Source organism: Cyprinus carpio, chromosome A4, assembly GCF_018340385.1.
Source record: "Cyprinus carpio isolate SPL01 chromosome A4, ASM1834038v1, whole genome shotgun sequence".
Classification (NCBI taxonomy): Eukaryota; Metazoa; Chordata; class Actinopteri; order Cypriniformes; family Cyprinidae; genus Cyprinus; species Cyprinus carpio.
In genome coordinates, this window is record NC_056575.1 from 418,925 (window position 1) to 430,741 (window position 11,817).

The 11,817-nt window shown below is 39.8% G+C and overlaps 1 pseudogene; it reads left to right on the forward strand.

Annotated features, from left to right (window-relative positions):
• Positions 1–11,187, forward strand: part of LOC122139305 — a 22,406-nt pseudogene extending 11,219 nt beyond the window's left edge.
• Positions 11,188–11,817: the final 630 nt, after the last annotated feature.

Consider the following 11,817-nt stretch of genomic DNA (forward strand, 5'->3'; position numbering starts at 1 on the left):
TTGTTCAGCACTGAATTGGCAAGCAATTCCAGCTGCAGTGTTGAACCCATTTCCCCATTGAGAGCGCCCTCTACTATCCTGTCTTCTTGCGACATTTGTTTAATGAACGACCACCCTTTTGGGGGGGACTTGAATGAATTAGTACTTAAACTGCATTTTTCAAGAAACCAGTTTTGTATACCAACCCTCTCGAAAGTGGTTTAAAAGGGCCCCCCCTTTGGCTTCATCTGAAACCCTCCTGTTGCGGGGTTTCAGTCACACCACTTCCCAGTGAAAATTAAGAATGTCCACAAACAGGGTTTGATAATTAAAGAAATTAGCACAAGGTCCATGCAGATTAACCCCAATAACACCTCCTTTTCAAATATCTCATTTAATATTATATGTTATACTGTGCTTCCAGAATACAGTTAATTTATGAAATAAAAACCCGCCCTTCTACTCCTGTTAGTATAACTCAAAAAAGGACTGAGCAATGACCTTGAAATTTAGGAAATTATAGTTTATTATAATTACATTACACTATTTTGTTCTTACTGTACACCTGCCATGATAATTGATGTAGGCTATAATGCCTTAAAGAAAGCCAAAATTCTGAACAAATAGGTTTTTATTAATTCATGTGCACCATTTTCTTCATAGTGTAAAATTGCAATAACGAAAAGGAATAGGTTATGGTTTAAATAAACATTGTACATTAAACATTGTAACACGTTCACATGTGAAAAGTTTCTTGTGAGCACGGCAATAGTTTCTCATGCGTAATGCGAAGGTCTGTGTATTTTTTTTTTTTGCAGGTCTTTTTCGCCCTAGAACGCTTTAGCAAAATCTGTCCCCCTTTCCACCACAATTTATAGTCCGTTTTAGTCTGCACATTTTTGGGAAAAAGGCTTGGTGTAAATAGAAATATGTTAATGGTTTGTGAAATGCATGTTTCTGAAGGGAATTCTTATGCACTATATAAAAATATATAGTTTACACTGCTAACTCTAAGATTTGTACTAAAAACATTAAAAACGAAAATGTGTACCCTTTTTAACTAATTGTTTAACTAAATATGATTGCACTCAAACAGCTGTCATATAAAGCGTTTCAATTATCATGATTTCAGGACAAAACTGTCATTCAGGGACACATTTTCATTCCATTCAGTCTTTATTCCCATGTAAAACTGCAGCTGTATTCACAAGTCAATTGAAGTATCATAGAAATGTTTTTAATAAAGGCTAATGAATGAATTAACCTCCTAATCGGTCTATGGTTTAGGTATGAAAAAGTAACATAGCCCAGGCAAACCACTCAAGACTTGTGGTTTGAGGGTTACTATGGGGTTGGTTATGCAGAGTGTAACAAAATATGAAACTTGTCTGCGAATCAGTGTGGGAGAAAAAAAAATACAGAGAGGGTGGGGGGGCGAAAGGACCATCTGGAAAAGGAGAACACCCAGGAGTTGTTTGTGACTCTCAGTTGATAGAAAGAAAAACAAATGTTTAAATGTTTTGGTCCCACAGGCTCGATTTGGCCTCCATTTTTATTCCCTCCCCAAAAATGTAGTGTCAAATTTAGTTAAGAAAATACTTGCTTAACTTCTGTCTGTACTGGTCCTACTATATTTGCGGCAGCTGCATTATTTCAGATGACTAAGATAAAGCTTATGAATACAGTATATTTTACATGGAAAGAATCCCTGTTTCTAAAATGTTGTCAAGTCCTTATCTCCAATGAATGAAACTGAAAACAATCAGTCAGACTGCTTTAATCATCTAGCTTTAATGCCAAAAAGACATCATGTTTTTGGCACTGTATATCCAGGGCTGTATATTCAGTATCTTTGAGATTTGACCATTTTGGTTGGATTTCTAAATTTCTATTCTCTCTCTCTCGTTCTTTCTTTCTTTCTTTCTTTCTTTCTTTCTTTCTTTTTACAGCACTATCTTCTGACAGTGATGTCCATGGCAGCACAGATCTATGTGCATCCTAGCCTGAAAAATGCTGTTAGTCTGGTAGTAGTGAAGATGGTGTTTGTGGAGGATGAGGAGGTGGACCTGAGCTTTCAGAACGGTGGTGTTGCTCTGCCAACTTCTGCAGGTGGCAACAAATTTTCAACCCGGCAGCCAGAGACATCCTGAACACTATGACACTGCCATCTTGTTCACTAGAGAGGTGAGAAACACAAAGCAGACACATTTTAGAACAACAGAATCCAATCTGAATGAAAAACCACCAACATTAATTGACATCCTGTAGAAATAATTTCATCTCATGCACCATGTAACAAGTAACCCGTGTTCAAACGATCAGGCGTGTTTTTGGGCTTAAAATGATGATAAGCACAACTGGACTTTTTAATACTTGGATTTACTATATAGCCAGGTCATTTAATTCATTTTTCCATCAGGAAAGATGGCAACTATTTCTCCCCCAACATTTCCAGTCAACATTTTACAGATGTAATTACCTTCAAGCTTTTGACTAACTCACTTAAAAGCTACCACTTTTCCCAAAACAAGACATAATTTCGGTAGGAGTCAATGACAGAGTCCTTGATCACAATGCTCAGCAGGGAACCCCTTGTCCAATCTTAGAAGACAGCAAGCATGAAGTTGTAGCTCTACTTAGAAAATGATAAAATAGATGTAGGAGAAACACAAATTTGGCTGGCCTTCCCTTGCTGAGAGCAACCTGGCCAGAACAGACAGAAGGAGGTCTCAGTCCTGCTGTGGCTGGATGGAGAAGCAGGTGGTTTTTATTTAGCGGAGGAGTTCTGGGTGTCTCTGTTTGGCTCATATGGCTTCCACTGAGATGTCTTCCCTAGTCAAGGTTATCCCTGTATGGACAGGGAAGTGTGTGAGAAGCCCTTTGGTCTACATGTGCTGTGTGGTCCAGCTATCTCACAGTTAATTTTCCCCCCCTTTTTTTTTTTTTTTTTCTAGTATGCAGTCTGCCAAGTGTATTTGCTTCATTTTATGATGGAACACACTGACAAATATGTTTTTGCTGGCAAGATCCTGCTTGGGGGAAAAAAAGGGGCTGTCTGGAACTAATGGAGCGATGTCTGGATATCAGTGTCTCAGATGTGTCCCCTCTCTCCTCTTGCTTCTCTTTTTTCATATCACATCTCTCTGTCTCCCTTATGCCCATTTGTCTCTCTCTCTCTCTCTCTTTTTTGACCTCAGGATATTTGTGGATATAAGGATTGTGACACTCTGGGTGTAGCTGATATTGGCACTATGTGTGACCCCAAAAGAAGCTGCTCAGTTATAGAGGACAACGGCCTTCAGGCAGCTTTCACTGTGTCACATGAACTCGGTATGTTCACACACATAACCAGACTCAAAGTCTGTAGTTAGACATCTCAGCCTTACTGACTGTCTGGACAAGAGCATGTGTTCCAGACTGAGTCATTAATTAATGTAGACCAGCTGTTTGCAGCAGCTGAAATACACAGAGAACTTGTTGTTACTACTAGGGCCGTTCACTGATTACAAATTTTAATTCATCGCATGATATGTCATTTTAATCACAATTAATTTCATGTCAGTATTTGATTGTAAAATGATGAATCACATGTCAAATTTAAGAAAGAAGATAATTCAAAAAACTGTAAATAATCGAATAGACTTGAATTCTGCAGAGTGGCTTTAGAAGTCAGTGTATTAAAAATGTAAATATCATTGAGGTGTCTGTATGTCCAAGGTATACAGGACAGTTTCTTGTATTTCATATATTTTTAAAATAATCACATTCTTTTGAGTGAGTTAAAAACAAAAAAACATGTAGAATATGCACGACTCAAACAAGTGTTCAAAATACAGGTAAAGTTGGACTCTCCGTTGAATAAGCACCAAGTTGCAGTAGTAGGCTGCAGTGTTGTTGCCTGTTTGAATGTTTGGTTGTAAGCGACATCCTCTGGAAAGGCAAAACGCACAGTGAGCAGCAGTTATACAAATCAGTGTGAAAGATAATACTGTAGATCTCTCTGTCATATGGAGGAGTACAGCAATGTGGAAAAGTTATTACACTGTACAGATACAGAACATCTTTCTGTTTTCCTCTCCTTTTTTCAGGCCATGTACTCAGCATGCCATGATGATTCTAAAAACTGTGAGAAGTTGTTCGGGCACCTCAATGGACATCATATGATGGCTCCTTTCTTTAATCCACCTCAACAAATCTCTTCCCTGGTTCTCCATGTAGTGCACTCTACATCACAGAGTTCTTCGACAGTGGCCACGGTATGATCCTTCTCTGTCTGTCAGGATGCTTTTTAATCATTTCCCTTTTTTAAAAAGTTATATGTCAGTAAAAAGAACTCCCTGAAATGCAGCAACATTTGTTTTTGCTCCTGTCTTTCTAAATGTATTTTTTTTATTAACTGTTGGTTTTCTCTCGGTTAACATTTGGTTTTCAGTTTTTATTTGGTTTTGGCCTTAGAACATAATGATGCATATTTCCTAGAGACCCAGAGAAAAAAAAATGATAAACAAAACAAAACAAAAAAAAAAAACTTAATAGCATTCAGTGAAGTTTTGAGACTTTTTGGCTTAAATAGCAAATCTGTCATTCAAAGTTAATGGAAACATGTCACAGATAATCTACTGTATAATTTTGATCTTAATGTCTCTAAAAATCTCTATAATGTAGATGTATGGTGTTTATGAATTTACTGTCTTTCATATTTGTCAAGTTTCTTTGTTTAAATGACCACTTTTCTTAATTACTCTCGAACGTATATGGGCTGGTGGTGGAGAACCTCAGCAGTTTGGTGAGCGGTCAAAACTATCAGTCTATACAGAGAAGCTTACTCAACTCATTTTATCTACTCATGGTATGGTATGAACCATATATACAATACCATTCCACGTTTGGGTCAGAAAGAACCCTGATTTTCTAAGTCTCTTATGACGCAACACGATGCATTTCTTTGATCAAAGTGTAGTACACAACCGTACTTTTGTAAACTACTATTACAGTTTAACAGAACGGTTTTCTATTTAATATGTTTAAAAATGTTTCCTCTATGTGAAAGCTGTAAAGTTGTGCTCCTCCACCTCATACGAGTGAAAAATAATCCCACAACATGACATACTGAAGTGTATCCGTCCCGCTTTCCCTTCGTGCCGCTCTATTCCACTCTGCTTCCAATAACGTGAACTCGATAAGAAAAATGACAGCTCAGGAAATATGTCTAGACATATTTATCCAGTGTTGCTTTATTCTCTCAGTCGCTATCGCAGGTCTATACACTCTCGTTCCCCACTCTTCCACGACTCATCTGCAGTGACTCGCCTCATTCAGGTTTTACACAATGTTTCCCTCGCCGAGGCGTATGCGTGGCGAAGCACATGCCGTCTTTACACGGTTGCCCTGTTGCCACAGGTAGACTATGAACTGTACGACTTCAAGAGCTGTTATTTTTCATTGGTTGTTATGTCTGTAGCTAGTCCAACAAACGCCGTTCATAACTAAGCATTCATAACATCATTTTAACCTTTCCAAATCCTTAGTACTTAAGATATTACGGGGTCCTCAGTACTTTCAAAGCTTAATTAGATGTGACAGTCTCAATCCTTGAAAAAAAACAGAAAAGGGAGTCAAGAAGTCTGTGTAATTGTTGCCTAGGCATTATACTGTCTCCCTATCGTTAGCCATATTGATAAAAATATGTTTAAGAAAGAACTCAGAACAGACATTCTTTACCGTAAATTACACTATTCTTTTGTTACTGAATACTTGTTTTATTCTAGAACAAACTAAACTGCGGCGGCAACAATAATAGGTTACATAATGGAAATCTCCAGATGGGAGACTATTATGTCTTACGTGCATGGGGGTGAATAGGAGGGACGGGGAGATTTATATGCAAATGAAAATAGTACCCGCAAGCTAAGCATGCACACCTGTTTAGACTTGTCTGTGGCGTAAGATGTTGTTTTTAGCTGAAGGAAAAACGTGGTCAATAGCACACGGCCTTAAAGAAAACACTGCAAACCACCTTATGAGAATCATATAATTTAAATTCCATGTGTATTTGGGAGATGCTTTTATCCAAAGCAACTTATATTGTATTCAAGGCAGACATTTTTTCAGTAATTGCTTTCCCTGGGAATCAAACCCATAACCTTGGTGTTGCTAGCACCATGTTCTACTGTTTGAGCTACAGGAAGACAAGCTTTAAATTGAATTTGAAGCAGTCTCTACAAACACAGCTAAATAAGACCCTGCTTTTGCATTCCTCAGGTGGACTGGTATGCTGGATCCACCCGAGGACAGCATCCCTTTACCCACCGAGCTCCCCGGCCATACCATTTGGTCTGGACCGGCAATAGTCCCAGCCAGATATTCTGGGACGAATCCACCATCTGGTCCCAATGCCCCTGAAGAGCCAGAGGCTTTGCATAAGCTGTGGTGTCGAGAAGAAGGAAAGATACAAGTGGCACGACCAGGACTGGAAGCCTCCCCTGTGGCTGACGGTTACTTCATGTGGAGAGGACAGAGAGGCCGGCGAGGGTTTGTCGCGTGTCGATTGCACCACAGATGGCTGGAGACAAGAAGGTATGCATGGCCATACGGATGTTTGTATTGCGTCATCACGGATCTTTTAGCATCAACTTTAACTGTTAGACACTATGCATGTAAACACACGCATGTTCAGATTTCGGGTGCGCACTATTAACAAATTATCTGACACTGGTGGTGGGCGCCTTGCTTATGGCCTCTGTTTGCATCAACCTACTCTGCCTTTTAAAAAATGTGAACATTTAAACATCCTGTCCTAAATGATCTACTTCTAAGCTTATTCAACACTTTTACCTATTTCCCTTCCTCGGACATAAAGATGAAACATTTCGTTTCACCATAGTGTTTTTTAACCATGTTTGGAAGTCGTCTCAGAATTCTCAGAGTCAGTCTGTTCTTTTTTTTGCACCTTCAGAAATAATAAAAATCATTTGCGCCTGCTTGGCTCCCAACCAGGCCCCCTCGTCTTTGAGCAGCTGGTAAATAATCATCTACTCTAAATTCAGCTTCTTAATTCCAGAGAGAGAGAGAGAGTTTTATCTAGAGGTGAACCTTAAACATGTAGGCTCACTTATTTTGCGCTTTCCATTTAAGATGCAGTTGCAATATATATCAGCAAAGCCGCTTAAAAAAAAGTGTGATTATATTTTGGTGTAGTGTATTTAAAAGCCCCAGCTTGTGATCCTAGACTGCCCGTGCGGTTTAGAAGGCATCCCTTAGCCAACCTCATCAAAAAAAACCATGGACAAAACTGCAGTGTGGCTTGCTCACATTCCGTCCAGCACAGCGCTTACTGGACAGTGATGTTTTTAGGAGCACTTAGCAAGGCAAAAGTGACAGTAAAGACCTTTATAATGTCCCAAATATATTTCTATTTTTCATAAAGAGCTGTATCTTTTGAACCTTCTCATTTTATCAAAGAAATCCTTAAAAAAAAATGTAGCCATAGTTTCTTACTAAACAATTAGGACTGTTCTCACACTGATAATACTAAGAACTGGTTTCTTGAGGCATATTAGAATCACGCGCATATTAGAATGATTTTCTGACGATCATAGTGACAACTGAAGATCTGTCGTAATGGCTGGCTAAGTAAATTCTGGCACTCGAAACTTAACTTTTCCCAGTATACTGAAATATATAACAAGTATCTTAAATTGTAATAATTTTTATCAAATAGTGTATTTTTACTGTATTTTTTTTTTTATTCTGGGTGCTATATATTACAGTAAAATGTGTATCTAACAGTCATCTATTTGTGTGTTCCCAGCTGCCAGTCACTGGTGGATGGGGGAGTGGGGTCCTGGGGGCCGTGCTCACGGACATGTGGTGGGGGTGTGGGGTTTTCTCACCGTGAGTGCAACTGCTCCAGTGCCGCAGAATGGGGGATCGTACCTGTGTGGGACAGAGGGTCAAATACCATCCTGCAATACTCAGACATGCATAGAGGACCATGGTAACATTTTATAAATAAACCTCCATTGGGTGCATAGGTCACCAAGTATTGAGGGCTAGAGAATGAGACAGAGGGGAGTAACTGAGGTCAAAGGCGGAACAAGCATTGTTTATATAGATCACCTTATTCATTGGTGTGGTAGCACCAGTAACCATATTTACGCAATCCACAGGGAAAGCTTTCGCAGAGAGGAGCAGTGTGAAAAGTATAACAGTGACCATTATTTCGGACATTCAAGGAAAACAGTGAACGCAGTGGATCCCCAAATATTCCGGCAAATCTCCGCCACGAGACCGCTGCAAAATCGTCTGCCGAGCCAAAAGGGAGCAATGAATCAAAGTTTTTGAAGCCAAGGTGCACAATCCATTTGAAAACGTTTTCCCTTTCCATCTAAGAGGTGGATCAGCAATAAGGGACAATATGTGAAAGAAATTTTAGTCTCTTCTATGTATTGCCTGCTCTAAAGCTTTACTAAGATGCCAGATGATCTCTTTTTTAAACTTCCCTCTTGCCACGTGCCCATTGATATCTTTAAAATACCACTAAACCTTCAATGCATGAAATATTTTCCCTGTTGTAAAATGTGAAACCTGAGCACCCTAACCCTTCAGTCCAACCACTTGTTTGCTTAAGCTCTTGAGTGCACCTCTGTAACTGATATTCAGATACAGCTGAAACTGTAGTTGTTTTTAACATCATCAGCCCAGAGTTTTTGCTTTTACGCTTTGTGTGGAATAGCGATTATGTTAGAACAGCATACACTGGAGCGTTAGGCTGCCACTGCATAATAACAAATGCACCTTATTCTTTAAAACATTCGTTTGTCTATTCTAAATGCTGATGTTTCATATGTGCTGTGCACACCCGGTTGGCGTGGATGGGCACACCTGTACTCGGTGGGCAGACACCAATCTATCTGTGTTCAGGGGCCAGTGCATCAAAGCCGGTGTGTGACAGGTGATAGGCTCCCGTGAAAAGCGGGATAAGTGTGGTGTATGCGGAGGTGATGGTAACCACCTGTAGGAAGATAAGTGGCCGTCACTAAACAAGCTACGTAAGTAAATATTGTCTATATAAGCATTACTAAATGACCATTTAAAAAACGATGGAACATAAAAAAACTGGCAAAGGAATGAGCTGCTGATATACTAAATATAACTAAACCCATTTTATTTAATTATTCTGTTTTTTATAGATTGTCTTCAAGTGAGCTTTAAATTTAAACAGACAGCTAAGGGTAGTAGTAAACTGGTAAAAATATAGAATAAATAATCATATTCAAATTAAGTATCCAAATAGATATCGATGATTTAAATTCAAGGCTCAGAAGGAGGTCAATTCACAGTTCGATTCACCATAGAAGAAAACATTTTTCAGCTAACAGTTCTTAAAAGAACCATTGTTGACTTAGAAGGTATGGTCACGCGTACGTGAAATGGCAGCAAAAAAGGTCATTATAGAGGGTATGCACATGATGTCACCAGTAGCGGAATTCACTGTTTTGTTGTGCCCACCTAAGTGGCACCAATTAATGTTTCAGCTTGAATGCGAGTGAAAACAAAATGCAGTTTCTACAAAATATTGAAACAACCCAGAATATACATGTGGTGTTCTCGCCGCTTTGATTTCACCTCAATACGCTATACAGCATTTCACAATACACATCGTTTCACAAAGCAGTTTTACAGAAAGACATAATGTAATTTCTGCCTTTACCATATTTGTAGGGATGGGTGACATGACAATAATGATGATCGTCTGTATGTAGCTATGTTGCTGTCAAAACGATCTTGCTGCAACCACCGCCTTTAAGTTAAGCAGTTCATTCTGTTTACCTTTTTTGTACTAGTGCCAGCCAAGCTTGCAAAAGACATTTTCGCCACTCAGTTTTGACTGCTGAAGAATGGGCATGTTCAGTCACGAAAGTGACATCAATGAATACCCTCGATTGTCACTAGGTGTAGAGATGTATAAGGCACCCCTCACACCAAGTCAAGTTCACTTTCAAAACAAGCAGGTTTTATTATTCAATGTGGAAGATTCATGTGACCAACTGAAAATGAGCAAAAAACCTGCATGGGGATGGTTTTTGTCCTCTCCCCAAAAACTTCTGATCGCACGGATTCCTATTGGAAATGCCTGTATATTTCGCGCACAAAGCAATTTTGCAGATTTGCGAATTGTGACCTACACCCTCAGAATAAAAATCCATTTTAGATGATCTAAAGAACCTTTTTCCACTACAAGGAACCTTTTTGTGTGCGATGCAAAGATTCCATGGATGTTTAATGGTATTTCATGAAGCCATAAATGCTAATAAAGAATCCCTTATATTAACAGTTTTAATGTGGGCCGATGACCAATATTGTACCAATATTCATATCATCCCAAGTTTATGGATATACTGTTTCTACTTATAATATCCTCCACAGTATTGGCTACATTGTATATAGTTACGCATCCCGGCTGGGGCGACAGAATACATTGACAAAACCAACGTAGTCGCATCGAGGCATTGCTCATGATGGTAACTACTTGGCGGGGTAAACAGACGGACGAATCGGAACCTACATCCTGACATGGGAGTGTTCTCAGTTTCTATGACAGAGCAGGACATCCCAGTACCTGGTGCCATGCTTCGCTACAGTGGCTCTTTCCACCACTTGGAGCGACTCCTCAGCTTTCACAGACTTCGGGAGCCACCATCACCATCCAGCTGCTGTCCAACGGCTGGGGGACAACCTCACCCCCTAGGATCAAGTATTACTTCTTTCTTTTTGCCGAGGGATGTGCCTTTTAGCAAGGCTGGCACAGAGAGCAGAATTTCGCCACATGTCATCTTGCCCTTTTGGGGAGCTGACTGGGTCCTGGGTTGAGTGGGTCTGAGTTGCTCCAAGACGCTGTGGTGCTGGTATGGTCCAAGCGAAGGTAGCGCTGGAGTGCAAGAGATGAGGACAGGGATCCTTGTCTTACCTCTGCTGATGCCGACCTGCGACCGGCATTGACATCCAGCCCTGTGGGGACTTCTGCCCTGTCCTATGTGGCAAATGGGGCCATGGTCAACATGCTGCACAGACTTTTGCGATGTCGGACAGCGCCACCGCACCGTAGTTGGACCTGTACTACACGGGCAAGGTTCTAGGGCATGAGAAGTGCAACCCAGACAAGAGGCCAGAGGTAGTTGTAGGGAATGTTTTTACCAGGACTGCTAAAGCGTGACATTTGTGGGAGTAGTAGAGAATGAGAAGGTGTTGGTGGGATCCGTTGTGTCTCTAGTGACTGAGAAAAAGCTTCCAGAAAACAATTAAAGAAGCTCTTGGGGGATAGAACATTAGATTGGAGATGACTTATGAAAGCATAACCAGGACATATGAATATTATCTATATCATGGTTTAATATACTTTGCTATGTTTTAACCACAAGGGTAACTTCCCCACGGGAGATCTACCTCAGTCAATACAAGCTTCATAATGTTCACAGTCATTTAGAGGGGGAGTCCTTGGGAAAATATTTGCACAAAACCATGCTGAAATTCTGTTCAAAAGGTGGTCACATAAATAATTCAAGTCAGCGCATCCACCTTTGTAGAATTGTCCACAACGGACTGCATTTTAGTATTTTTAATACATGCCAGACTAATTAAATTTTACATTTATTTAATTGCCAGCTTATGTTTTGTAGCATTGAGTCTGTTTTTTCATATTTTATCTATTACTTTTAATACGGTATCACCCTCAAAGGGCTTTCAGATTTTTCAAATTACAAACACTGGAGGAAACAATATTTGGAAGTAAAGTCCTTTAACTTGTCACACAAATAGGTGTCTATGAACAATGTACAC